Below are 14,446 nucleotides of genomic sequence, written 5' to 3'. Positions count from 1 at the left end.
TTTTTCGTATGCATGTCAGATATTGTACACAGTCATGCTGAACATGTAGAGAAAAAGAGAAGAGTTTTGCGCGGCAGTACAATGTCATGCAGACATCGCTCCATGGTGGGTTCAATGGCAAACACTCCCCACCCCTCTCCAGATTGTAATCCAGAGGAAGATATCTGTTTTGAGGCGGATTCAGACACCGCTGACCACTCCTATTTACCCCCAAGGTGTTTGCTCTACCTTGGCATGATGATGTTAGTCATATCATGCATATGTTGCCTTACAGTGCCTACTTTTGACATCATATATGTCATCTTCTTAGTTTAGACATGTTCTGTAATGCCACCTGTTTAGTTTCTATATCATACATGGGAATTGTGCAGTCTCATGTCTTTTAGCCAGCCATAATATACGTGAAATGTGCAATGTCATCCTATTTAACCAGGCATCATATATTTGAATGATATCTTGCCCATCCTTTTCTTCATTACATTTCCATTTGTTGACAATGTTTGTACATTAAACTACTCTTCCTGTGAATCAGCCATTTGGGTGGGAGATTGAAAAATCTGAAGTGAAAACAAGTCCTTCAGCGCAGACAGTGCTACCTGTCGAAGCAGATCTCTTGTTGGGTCCCGATAGCTCCTCAGAGATGGATTCAGAGATAGATGACCAGTCCTATTCCCCCACCGAGGTGTATGCTCTAACTTGGCACGGTTATACTGCTCATATCATGCATATGGTGTCTTGCATTGCATAGATTAGAGATCGTATACACAATATTCAACACCCTGTTCTTAGTTCATACATCATATCTAATGCCCTTTGTTTAGCATATAAATCACATATGTGAATTAAATGATTCGATCCTGATTACTTAGATAACATGTAGGTGAATTATGTCATGCGATCCTGTTTAGTTATTCATCATATCTTTGAATTATGTTATGCTATGCTATCCAGTTTAGATAGACATCATATATGTGAAATTATGTCATGCTATCCGTTTTAGTTAAACAAAATACATATCAACTATTTCATGCCCTCTTTTTTCCACACTATCTATTGCATCTGTCTCTCATACAATGTCTGTACATTCAACTATGTTTCCTGTTTATCAGCCATTTGAATTGGACCGGGTGATGCCAGCATCTAGCGGACTAAAAACACGGTATTCAAATAAAACAGTGCTACCTCTTGGTGGAGATAGCACCCCGGTTGTACATGCACGAGAACCAGCCCTACCACACATAACCCAAACTCTCGCAGATTGTACCCCTACTGCGATGGACAGAGAACCAGCTTCACCCAATCTAACCCCAACCCCAGCGGATAGTAACCCAGTTCCTGTTGACACAACACCATCTCCACCATAGAGCTCCCAAACAAGAGCAGTTAGCAAGGCAGCTCCAGTGCCCAAAGGGCCAGTACTACCATGGCGAACCCCAACTCCACCAGTTAGTACGGCTATTCCTGTGGAGGAAGCACAACCAGCTAGTCGTAGTTTAGCATCTATCGCATTTGATGTTGTTAAATCGTATGTGCGTATCTTCCCATCTTGGAAATATTATTCTGAAGATGAAGGAAAATGCCAGTTGCAGGTATTTGTCCAGGAGTTATGTGTAAGTAATGTTATTCATGGCAATTACTTTGCTTTGTCCCATACATCCTACCTCCATGATGGTTATAATACAACAAATTTTCCCATTTTTCTCTATAGAGAAGGACCGATTTGGAAACTCAGGATGAGGTAACCTGTGCTAATACCTCTGCTATCTTCAAGAATGCTTGGTGGCAGTATCAGAATTACCTGAAGAAAACATACTTCACCGGCAAAGAAACTCATCAAATGCCCTTACGTTCTCCTGAGACACATTTACTGGACGATGACTGGGAACGCCTTGTTCTGTACTGGTCCTGAACCAGGAATGTGGTAAGGTCTATCAGCTCATTTTCTATTTTAAGTACTATATTCTTGAGTCTTACTTTACTCTGTTCATGTAGAACAAGTGCCTAAACCTGAAGAACAACGGTTCTAATTTAAGATTCCATTGCTATCATAGTTCAAAAAAGCGCTAGGCGTTAATTGTGCATTTTGCCACCGCCTTGCACTTTACTGACCAAAGCGCATGCTTATGCGTAGTTATGCACAGATTAAGCATAGTTATGCGCAATGCGTTTCGCCAACGCCTAGAGCCTAGGCGCGCTTAAGCGCTCGCTTAGGCGCGCCTTTTATAACTATGATTGCTATCATGCATACTGCTTTGCTCTTGTATCACTGTATTTACTCATACAAACTTATTTTTAAATTGAAGGATCCAATCAAAACTTCAATGGCACAGCAGGTATGTTCACGCATGTTTCTTTAACAGGCTTGCTCATATCAATAGCTCTGTTGATTTCAATTTCAATTGTGTATACAGTTGAGTTCTCATATCATGCACATTACTAGCATCACAACAGAGCCAATAGTGTTGTTGTACATGTAGACCCGTGGTACCCATCTGAAATCTTGTTGTGCCGTGTAGTTTCCCACGCTTTGTATTCTTTCACTGCTGCTTTGTCTTGAACTGATATGACTTGAACCGTGTCTCTATTTTGATTTGGCAAGACAATGCAGTGACCATAGGACATAGATATATGTTTGTTTGATGCTTTTATTATGTACTCGTACTTGGCAATAGAAGACTTGGTAGTTTAATCCTGTCCACCTTACTAATGAACTGGTTCACCGGAATGAGTTTCATATACTAGTACATGCTAAACTGTTATGTGTCTGCTTGTTTCTTCTTTTAGAATGCTGACAGAATATTGGGGAAGAGTGCCTTATTAAGCAATGGTAAAGTAAGTAATGCAGATAAGGTTCAGGATAGTGACACATCCTTGTTGGTCTCCAACAAAGCTAATAAAACAGCTAAGGAAGACTATCTCGAAGATAGTGAGACAACCCCAAAGTCCTGTCTTGGTTTAGTGTTGGAGTTACTGGCCACTACCGCTTGCACAAGCTATTCAAACTCACTCTCTGAATCAGTTCGGTTTCTTGAGTCTCAACTACAAGCTGAAAGACCTCGATCAGCTATGCTGCGACAAGAAGCGGAAGGACTGCGGAACTCCCTGGAGCATTCAGATGCATAGTTTCTGGTGCAACAGCAAGCGTTGGAGGATTTTAGCGTCAAACATGACAAAGCTAATAAGCTTGCTAAGCTTATTGCCAGCATGGTGGATACCACGTTTCTTGAGCTCTTATGAAGTTGTTTCAGTTATGCTCTTGTTTTTCTGCCGCGTTTATTTGCACTGGTGGCCAACTTTGACGGCCAATGTATGTAATATGCAGCTTTGTTCCCTATATTTGCACTGGTGGCGAACTTTGATGCCCAGTGGATGTAATATGTGTAATAGCGGTAATAGGCTAGCGTTAATTTCTTGCTTATTTATTTCCTTATTGTCTTGTTTAGTTGTTTTCTTGTAGTCACTGGAGTTCTTTTTCTATGTTTTTCTAGTGGACACAATAACCTATTTTTGGAAACTAGGCCAAAATAATCATGGCAACACACGGACTATTGTAACCATGGGCCTCCTGTGGGCCGTATGATCCATGGGCCTTCTACGGGCTATAGGATCCATTGGCCTTCTATAAGGGTCATAGGATCCATGGGCCTTCATCGGGCCGTACGATACATGGGCCTTTTACGGGCCGTAGGATCCATGGGCCTTCTACAGAGCGTATCGTCATTTCACCAATCATGGGCCGTACCATTCGTGGACAATAATGGGCCGTTTATTGGCCGTATTTGATAACTCTATGAAAACAGCCCAACGGGTTTTTTTGACATGAAAACGGCCCAACGTATTAACAGACCACAAACGGGCCGACTGTAACCATGGGCTGAATTTGGCCCACAAGCAGAAAATGACAGTAACGGGCCGTAAGTAACCGAATGCTGGAAATGAGCCCAAGAATAAATGGGCCTTGAGAAGGCAGAAAGATATCATGGGCTGGAAACGGCCCAACGGAATAATGGGCCGTTAATGGGTATAAAGTGATACACTGTTCATTACGGGCCAGTTTTACCACGGGCCGTTAAGGGGCCAAGAGTTACTAAGGGACTCATATGGGCCGAACAACGTCATGGGCCATACATGGGCCGGAAGTTAAAACGGGCTCGAATTATATTGGACGGCCCAGATGACGCTACTGGGCCTAATTCGGATAGGCCGTAAATGGGCTATAGGCGAACAGGCCGTTAACAGGCTTGCCATGGGCCGGCCCGCCACCTTTTGACCAAGTCAAACGGGCCGGCCTTTTGACAGGAATGGGCCTCTGTTGGGCCGTGCCACGTGTCGGCGTATCATAGGCGCTTTGGGTCCAATGAGTGGATGAAATCGGTCTCAACGGTGAGCCGACACGTGTTTCCTCCAGCCAATGATGATTTTACACATGGAAAATCCCCATTGGTCGGGGCTATTAACGGGTTATCGGATCCAAAACCGGACCCGATAGCTTAACGGCGTTCCGTTACGGTGGATGCCACGTGTCGGTCACCCTTGACGAAAGCACTTCTGTGACGCGCGATTTATCGTCATGGAAGTGGACACTTCCGTGATGATAATTTTGGTAATGTCATGGAACACTTCTACGACAACACAGGTATGACTATCTTGATTATGTCATAAATTTGTCATGGATGTACATGCATGACAGAAAACATGACCTACTATGACAAACACGTATCATCACGGAAGTGTATTTTTTTGTAGTGATAGTCTATTACAAATAATTTTACACTAGAGTTGAACTAGCTCTATAAGCTACTTCAAATAATTTTACACTACTAGAGTTGAACTAGCTTTATAAGCTAGTTCAAATAATTTTACACTAGAGTTGAACTAGCTCTATAAGCTGGTACAAATAATTTTAATAGAGTTGAACTAGCTCTATAGGCTAGTACAAATAATTTTACAGTTGAGTTGAACTAGCTCTATAGCCTAGTACAAATAATTTTACACTAGATTTGAACTAGCTCTATAAAATAGTTCAAATAATTTTAAACTACAGTTGAACTAGCTTTATAAGCTTGTAAAAAATAATTTCACAGTAGAGTTGAACTCACTCTATAGGCTAGTTCAAATAATTTTACATTAGAGTTGAACTAGCTCAATAAGCTTGTACAAATAATTTTACACTAGAGTTGAACCTAGTACAAATAATTTTACAATAGAGTTGAACTAGCTCTATAGGCTAGTACAAATAATTTTACACTTGAGTTGAAATAGCTCTACAAGCTAGTTCAAATAAGTTTACACTAGAGTTGAACTAGCTCTATAATCTACTCCCTCCGTCCCATAATATACGAACGTTTTTTACACTAGTGTAGTGCTAAAAACGTTCATATAATTTTACACTAGAGTTGAACTAGCTCTATAGCCTAGTACAAATAATTATAAACTAGAGTTGAACTAGCTCTATAAGCTAGTTCAAATAATTTCACACTAGAGTTGAACAAGCTCTATAAGCTAGTTCAAATAATTTTACACTAGAGTTGAACTAGCTCTATAGTCTATTACAAATAATTTTACACTAGAGTTCAACTAGCTCTATAAGCTAGTTAAAACAATTTTACACTAGAGTTGAACTAGCTCTATAGTTTAGTACAAATAATTTTACACTAGACTTGAACTAGCTCTATAAGCTACTTCAAATAATTTTACACTACTAGAGTTGAACTAGCTCTATAACTAGTTCAAATAAATTTAAAATTGAGTTGAACTAGTTCTATAAGCTTGTACAAATAATTTTACAATAGAGTTGAACTAGCTCTATAGGCTAGTACTAATAATTTTACACTAGAGTTGAACTAGCTCTATAAGCTAGTTCAAATAATTTTACACTAGAGTTGAACTAGCTCTATAATCTAGTTCATATAATTTTACACTAGAGTTGAGCTAGTTGTATAGCCTAGTACAAATAATTATACACTAGAGTTGAACTAGCTCTATAAGATATTTCAAATCATTTTACACTAGAGTTGAACAAGCTCTATAAGCTAGTTCAAATATATTTACACTAGAGTTGAACTAGCTCTATAAGCTTGTACAAATAATTTTACACTAGAGTTGAACTAGCTCTATAGTCTAGTACAAATAATTTTACACTAGAGTTGAACTTGCTCTATAAGCTACTTCAAATAATTTAACACTACTAGAGTTGAACTAGCCTCATAAGCTACTTCAAATAATTTTACACTAGAGTTCAACTAGCTTTATAATCTGGTACAAATAATTTTATAATAGGGTTGAACTAGCTCTATAAGCTAGTTAAAATAATTTTAGACTAGAGTTGAACTAGCTCTATAGCCTGGTACAAATAATTTTACACTAGATTTGAACTAGCTCTATAGCCTAGTTCAAATAATTTTACACTATAGTTGAACTAGCTCTATAAGCTTGTAAAAACTAATTTCACACTACAGTTGAAATCAGTTTATAAGCTAGTTCAAATAATTTTACACTAGAGTTGAACTAGCTCTATAAGCTTGTACAAATAAGTTTACGCTAGAGTTGAACTAGCTCTATAGCCTAGTACAAATAATTTTACACTAGAGTTGAACTAGCTCTATAAGCTTGTACAAATAAGTTTACGCTAGAGTTGAACTAGCTCTATAGCCTAGTAAAAATAATTTTACACTAGAGTTGAACTAGCTCTATAGCCTAGTACAAATATTTTTACACTAGAGTTCAACTAGCTCTATAGCCTAGTACAAATAATTTTACACTAGAGTTGAACTAGCTTTATTGCCTAGTACAAATAATTTTACCCTAGAGTTGAACTAGCTCTATAAGCTAGTTCAAATTATTTTACACTGGAGTTGAACTAGCTCTATATCCTAGTACAAATAATTTTACATTAGAGTTTAACTAGCTCTATATGCTAGTTCAAATAATTTTACTCTAGAGTTGAACTAGCTCTATAGCCTAGTGCAAATAATTTTACACTAGAGTTGAACTAGCTCTCTAAGCTAGTTCAAATAATTTTACACTAGAGTTGAGCTAGTTCTATAGCCTAGTACAATTTTTTTTACACTAGAGTTGTACAAGCTCTATAAGCTAGTTCAAATATTTTAACACTAGATTTGAACTGGCTCTATAGCCTAGTACATATCATTTTATACCAGAGTTTAACTAGCTCTATAGTCTAGTACAAATATTTTTACAGTAGAGTTGAACTAGCTCTATAGCCTTGTACAAATATTTTTACAGTAGAGTTGAACTAGCTCTATACACTTGTAGAAAACAGGGCTTTGGTTCGGGCCTGGCCAGCCCATTAGTCCCGGTTCAGTCATGAACCGGGACCCATGGGGGCATTCGTCCCGGTTCGTGAGCCCAGGGGGCCGGCTGGGGCCTCGTGGGCATTGGTCCCGGTTCGTATTGACCCATTTGTCCCGGTTCGAGGCACGAACCGGGACCAATGGGCCTCGCTCCTGGCCCACAATCATTGGACCCGTTTCTTGGCTTCACCCGGGACAGAAGGCTTGGCTTTAGTCTCGGTTCCAGCCACGAACTGGAACAAATGAGTTGGCTATATATACCCCATTGCCACGGCAGAGCACTCTACAGTGCTCTGTTTTCTCTGGCCGGCGAGGGGAGGGCACATTTGGGTGCTCTAGCTCACCTCCTATGCACATGAGCTGTTCGATGAAATGTCTGAGCCACACTAGTTAATCTTTCTCATCTCGAAACTCGAGCTCCAAGCTCCATTTTCCCCGAGATTTGTCTAGGTTTGGCAGTCCATCACGTCCCGTCCACGTCTTCACCGCCGTCGATCGCCCGCGCCGATCTCGTCGCCGGCACCACCGTGGTGAGCCTCTTGTTCTTATCTTCTTTCTGAAACAAAAAAATTCTTACTTCAGATAGATACTTGTCTAATTTTCTTACTTTATTATTCCTTGTTATTATATAGTGCGATGGTTTTGGTATCCGCCCCCGTCGGCCCTCGTCCTGTCTATGATTCGGATGTGGTATATATTATCTTTTTATAACTATTTGGTCCATTTATTGTTTATGAAAATTATGCCGACCAACATGACATAGATTTTATTTATCTAGGAGGTGGTTGAACCAGAAATTCTAACCGACCGTATTGTCGAGATATTAAATTTAGTTGAATAAGAAAACAATTACTTGAAGGAAAAAATAAAAGAAATTGAGGAGGAGAAGATGATATTGGAGTTGCATGTTGCGGATGTCGTCGATGATCACAAGATCAAGATGGATGCAATGCGGTTGAAGATTAGAAAGATTAGAAAATATGCCATTCATACCAAGGCTTGGTATCATTATGGAGTTGGATCAATTGTTACCTTGGTTGCGATTATGATCGCATTCATTGTCGCATTGAAATGTTTTACATAATTTCAATCTATGGTTTAATTAGATGCTCTGGAGAGCTATATGTTGTTCAATGGAACTATGTATATACTTTGGTTTTAATGTGATGATGAATTTCTATTAATTTGGTCACTTATCTATTCATGAAAGCTATATATTGCCTTCAATTTCAGGGTCTTATAGCTCAAAATAATCAGTAAATGCATGAAAAATAACAAATGAAGTTAGAAAGGGTTGAAAAATGATGGTGTGGCTTCGATTGGTGCATTTTGAACACAGAAAAAATGTGGACTTCAAATAAGTTCAAAAAAATGAAATCATTTTGTAACAGACGAGTATCCGAATGAAACCCTGATACTTCGAAAGAGATTGTCCGTTTTGTACACGAAGTGCATCCAGTTTTTGCCGTAACCCTCTCTACTTTCTTGCACATGCTATGTGGGTGAAATGATGCTACGATGCCAACATTCAACCTTTTCAGAGTTCATTTGAAATGCTTTTCAATTTCAGGGTCATATAGCTCAAAATAATCAGTAAATGCATGAAAAATAACAAATGAAGTCAGAAAGGGTTGATAATTGATGATGTGGCTTTGAATGGTGCATTTTGAACACAGAAAAACTATGGACTTCAAATAAGTTCAAAAAAATAAAATCCCTTTGTAATAGACGAGTTTCCGTATGAAACCGTGATACTTCGAAAGAGATTGACCATTTTGTAAACGAAGTGCATATAGTTTTTGCCGTAACTCTCTCTACTTTCTTGCACATGCTATGTGGGTGAAATGATGATACCATGCCAACTTTCAACCTTTTCAGAGTTCATTTGAAATGATTCTCAATTTCAGGGTCTTATAGCTTGAAATAATCAGTAAATGCATGAAAAATAACAAATGAAGTAAGAAAGGTTTGAAAATCGATGATGTGTCTTTGAATGGTGCATTTTGACCACAGAAAAACTATGGACTTCAAATAAGTTCAAAAAATTGAAATCCCTTTGTAACAGACGAGTTTCCGTATGAAACCTTGATACTTCGAAAGAGATTGTCCGTTTTGTACACGAAGTGCATCCAGTTTTTGCCGTAACCCTCTCTACTTTCTTGCACATGCTATGTGGGTGAAATGATGATACCATGCCAACTTTCAACCTTTTCAGAGTTCATTTGAAATGCTTTTCAATTTTAGGGCCATATAGCTTAAAATAATCTGTAAATCCATGAAATATAACAAATGAAGTCAGAAAGGGTTGAAAATAGATGATGTGGCTTTGAATGGTGCATTTCGAACAGAGAAAAACTATGGACTTCAAATAAGTTCAAAAAAATGAAATCCCTTTGTAACAGACGAGTTTCCGTATGAAACCCTGATACTTCGAAAAAGTTTGTCCGTTTTGTACACGAAGTGCATCCAGTATTTGCCGTAACCCTCTCTACTTTCTTGCACATGCTATGTGGGTGAAATGATGATACCATGCCAACTTTCAACCTTTTCAGAGTTCATTTGAAATGCTTTTCAATTTCAGGGTCATATAGCTCAAAATAATCAGTAAATGCATGAAAAAATGAAGTCAAAAGGGTTGAAAATCAATGATGTGGCTTTGAATGGTGCATTGTGAACAAAGAAAAACTATGGACTTCAAATAAGTTCAAAAAAACAAAATCCCTTTGTAAAAGACGAGTTTCCGTATGAAACCCTGATTCTTCGAAAGAGATTGTCCGTTTTGTACATGAAGTGCATCCAGTTTTTGCCGTAACCCTCTCTACTTTCTTGCACATGCTATGTGGGTGAAATGATGATACCATGCCAACTTTCATCCTTTTCAGAGTTCATTTGAAATGCTTTTGAATTTCAGGGTCATATAGGTCAAAATAATCAGTAAATGCATGAAAAATAACAAATGAAGTCAGAAAGGGTTGATAATTGATGATGTGGCTTTGAATGGTGCATTTTGAACACAGAATAACTATGGACTTCAAATAAGTTCAAAAAATGAAATCCCTTTGTAACAGACGAGTTTCCGTATGAAACCGTGATACTTCAAAACAGATTCTCTGTCTTGTACACGAAGTGCATCCAGTTTTCGCCATAACCCTCGCTACTTTCTTGCACATGCTATGTGGGTGAAATGATGATACCATGCCAACTTTCAACCTTTTCAGAGTTCATTTGAAATGCTTTTCAATTTCAGGGTCATATAGCTCAAAATAATCAGTAAATGCATGAAAAATAACAAATGAAGCCAGAAAGGTTTGAAAATCGATGATGTGGCTTTGAATGGTGCATTTTGAACACAGAAAAACTATGGACTTCAAATAAGTTCAAAAAAATGAAACCTTTGTAACAAACGAGTTTCCGTATGAAACCCTGATACTTCGAAAGAGATTGTCCGTTTTGTACACGAAGTGCATCCAGTTTTTGCCGTAACCCTCTCTACTTTCTCTCACATGCTATGTGGGTGAAATGATACCATGCCAAATTTCAACCTCTTCAGAGTTCATTTGAAATGCTTTCCAATTTCAGGGTCTTATAGCTCGAAATAATCAGTAAATGCATGAAAAATAACAAATGAAGTCAGAAAGGGTTGAAAATCTATGATGTGGCTTTGAGTGGTGCATTTTGAACATAGAAAAACTATGGACTTCAAATAAGTTCAAAAAAATGAAATCCCTTTGTAACAGACGAGTTCCCGTATGAAACTCTGATACTTCGAAAGAGATTGTCCGTTTTGTACACGAAGTGCATCTAGTTTTTGCCGTAACCCTCTCTACTTTCTTGCACATGCTATGTGGGTGAAATGATGATACCATGCCAACTTTCAACCTTTTCAGAGTTCATTTGAAATGATTCTCAATTTCAGGGTCTTATAGCTCAAAATAATCAGTAAATGCATGAAAAATAACAAATGAAGCCAGAAAGGTTTGAAAATCGATGATGTGGCTTTGAATGGTGCATTTTGACCACAGAAAAACTATGGACTTCAAATAAGTTCAAAAAAATAAAATCCCTTTGTAATAGACGAGTTTCCCTATGAAACCGTGATACTTCGAAAGAGATTGACCATTTTGTACACGAAGTGCATATAGTTTTTGCCGTAACCCTCTCTACTTTCTTGCACATGCTATGTGGGTGAAATGAGGATACCATGCCAACTTTCAACCTTTTCAGAGTTCATTTGAAATGATTCTCAATTTCAGGGTCTTATAGCTTGAAATAATCAGTAAATGCATGAAAAATAACAAATGAAGTAAGAAAGGTTTGAAAATCGATGATGTGTCTTTGAATGGTGCATTTTGACCACAGAAAAACTATGGACTTCAAATAAGTTCAAAAAATTGAAATCCCTTTGTAACAGACGAGTTTCCGTATGAAACCTTGATACTTCGAAAGAGATTGTCCGTTTTGTACACGAAGTGCATCCAGTTTTTGCCGTAACCCTCTCTACTTTCTTGCACATGCTATGTGGGTGAAATGATGATACCATGCCAACTTTCAACCTTTTCAGAGTTCATTTGAAATGCTTTTCAATTTTAGGGCCATATAGCTTAAAATAATCTGTAAATCCATGAAATATAACAAATGAAGTCAGAAAGGGTTGAAAATAGATGATGTGGCTTTGAATGGTGCATTTGGAACAGAGAAAAACTATGGACTTCAAATAAGTTCAAAAAAATGAAATCCCTTTGTAACAGACGAGTTTCCGTATGAAACCCTGATACTTCGAAAAAGTTTGTCCGTTTTGTACACGAAGTGCATCCAGTATTTGCCGTAACCCTCTCTACTTTCTTGCACATGCTATGTGGGTGAAATGATGATACCATGCCAACTTTCAACCTTTTCAGAGTTCATTTGAAATGCTTTTCAATTTCAGGGTCATATAGCTCAAAATAATCAGTAAATGCATGAAAAAATGAAGTCAAAAGGGTTGAAAATCAATGATGTGGCTTTGAATGGTGCATTGTGAACAAAGAAAAACTATGGACTTCAAATAAGTTCAAAAAAACAAAATCCCTTTGTAAAAGACGAGTTTCCGTATGAAACCCTGATTCTTCGAAAGAGATTGTCCGTTTTGTACATGAAGTGCATCCAGTTTTTGCCGTAACCCTCTCTACTTTCTTGCACATGCTATGTGGGTGAAATGATGATACCATGCCAACTTTCATCCTTTTCAGAGTTCATTTGAAATGCTTTTGAATTTCAGGGTCATATAGGTCAAAATAATCAGTAAATGCATGAAAAATAACAAATGAAGTCAGAAAGGGTTGATAATTGATGATGTGGCTTTGAATGGTGCATTTTGAACACAGAATAACTATGGACTTCAAATAAGTTCAAAAAATGAAATCCCTTTGTAACAGACGAGTTTCCGTATGAAACCGTGATACTTCAAAACAGATTCTCTGTCTTGTACATGAAGTGCATCCAGTTTTCGCCATAACCCTCTCTACTTTCTTGCACATGCTATGTGGGTGAAATGATGATACCATGCCAACTTTCAACCTTTTCAGAGTTCATTTGAAATGCTTTTCAATTTCAGGGTCATATAGCTCAAAATAATCAGTAAATGCATGAAAAATAACAAATGAAGCCAGAAAGGTTTGAAAATCGATGATGTGGCTTTGAATGGTGCATTTTGAACACAGAAAAACTATGGAATTCAAATAAGTTCAAAAAAATGAAACCCTTTGTAACAAACGAGTTTCCGTATGAAACCCTGATACTTCGAAAGAGATTGTCCGTTTTGTACACGAAGTGCATCCAGTTTTTGCCGTAACCCTCTCTACTTTCTCTCACATGCTATGTGGGTGAAATGATACCATGCCAAATTTCAACCTCTTCAGAGTTCATTTGAAATGCTTTCCAATTTCAGGGTCTTATAGCTCGAAATAATCAGTAAATGCATGAAAAATAACAAATGAAGTCAGAAAGGGTTGAAAATCTATGATGTGGCTTTGAGTGGTGCATTTTGAACATAGAAAAACTATGGACTTCAAATAAGTTCAAAAAAATGAAATCCCTTTGTAACAGACGAGTTCCCGTATGAAACTCTGATACTTCGAAAGAGATTGTCCGTTTTGTACACGAAGTGCATCTAGTTTTTGCCGTAACCCTCTCTACTTTCTTGCACATGCTATGTGGGTGAAATGATGGTACCATGCCAACTTTCAACCTTTTCAGAGTTCATTTGAAATGATTCTCAATTTCAGGGTCTTATAGCTTGAAATAATCAGTAAATGCATGAAAAATAACAAATGAAGTAAGAAAGGTTTGAAAATCGATGATGTGGCTTTGAATGGTCCATTTTGACCATAGAAAAACTATGGACTTCAAATAAGTTCAAAAAATTGAAATCCCTTTGTAACAGACGAGTTTCCGTATGAAACCTTGATACTTCGAAAGAGATTGTCCGTTTTGTACACGAAGTGCATCCAGTTTTTGCCGTAACCCTCTCTACTTTCTTGCACATGCTATGTGGGTGAAATGATGAATTATCAAAGTATTTTCTGTTTAAAATCATTAAAAGCAAAAAGAATTTCCATAAAGAACTTTTTTCTTACAAACTATAATAGCAAAAAGAATTATCATAAAATAAAATAAATAAGTAATTAGAAACAAAATAATATAAACTTTAATAAAATATATAAGTAGAAACAAAATAAAAGAAAAGAAAATATAGTTTAATAACATAAATGAAATTTATGAAACTAAAATTATCAAAGTATTTTATGTTCAAAACATTATAAGCAACCTATAGTAATATTGAAACTAAAATTATATAAAATTGATGGAACTAAAATTATCAAAGTATTTTCTATTCAAAATCATTAAAAGCAAAAAGAATTTTCATAAAGAACTTATTTTGTTAGAAACTTTAATAGCAAAAAGAATTATCATAAAATAAAATAAATAAGTAATTAGAAACAAGATAAAATAAAATAAATAAGTATTTTGTTGTATGTAGAAACAAAACAAAACAAAAAAACAAAAAAGCAAAAAAGAAAACTAAAAAACTGGGAAAAAATAAAAAATTTGCCACCTACTGGGCCACCACGGCCTGAATACGACTAGAAACCCAT

Source organism: Aegilops tauschii, chromosome 5, assembly GCF_002575655.3.
Source record: "Aegilops tauschii subsp. strangulata cultivar AL8/78 chromosome 5, Aet v6.0, whole genome shotgun sequence".
NCBI classification, from domain to species: domain Eukaryota; kingdom Viridiplantae; phylum Streptophyta; class Magnoliopsida; order Poales; family Poaceae; genus Aegilops; species Aegilops tauschii.
The sequence above is the reverse complement of the archived record's forward strand: the minus strand, read 5'-3'. Positions refer to the sequence as shown.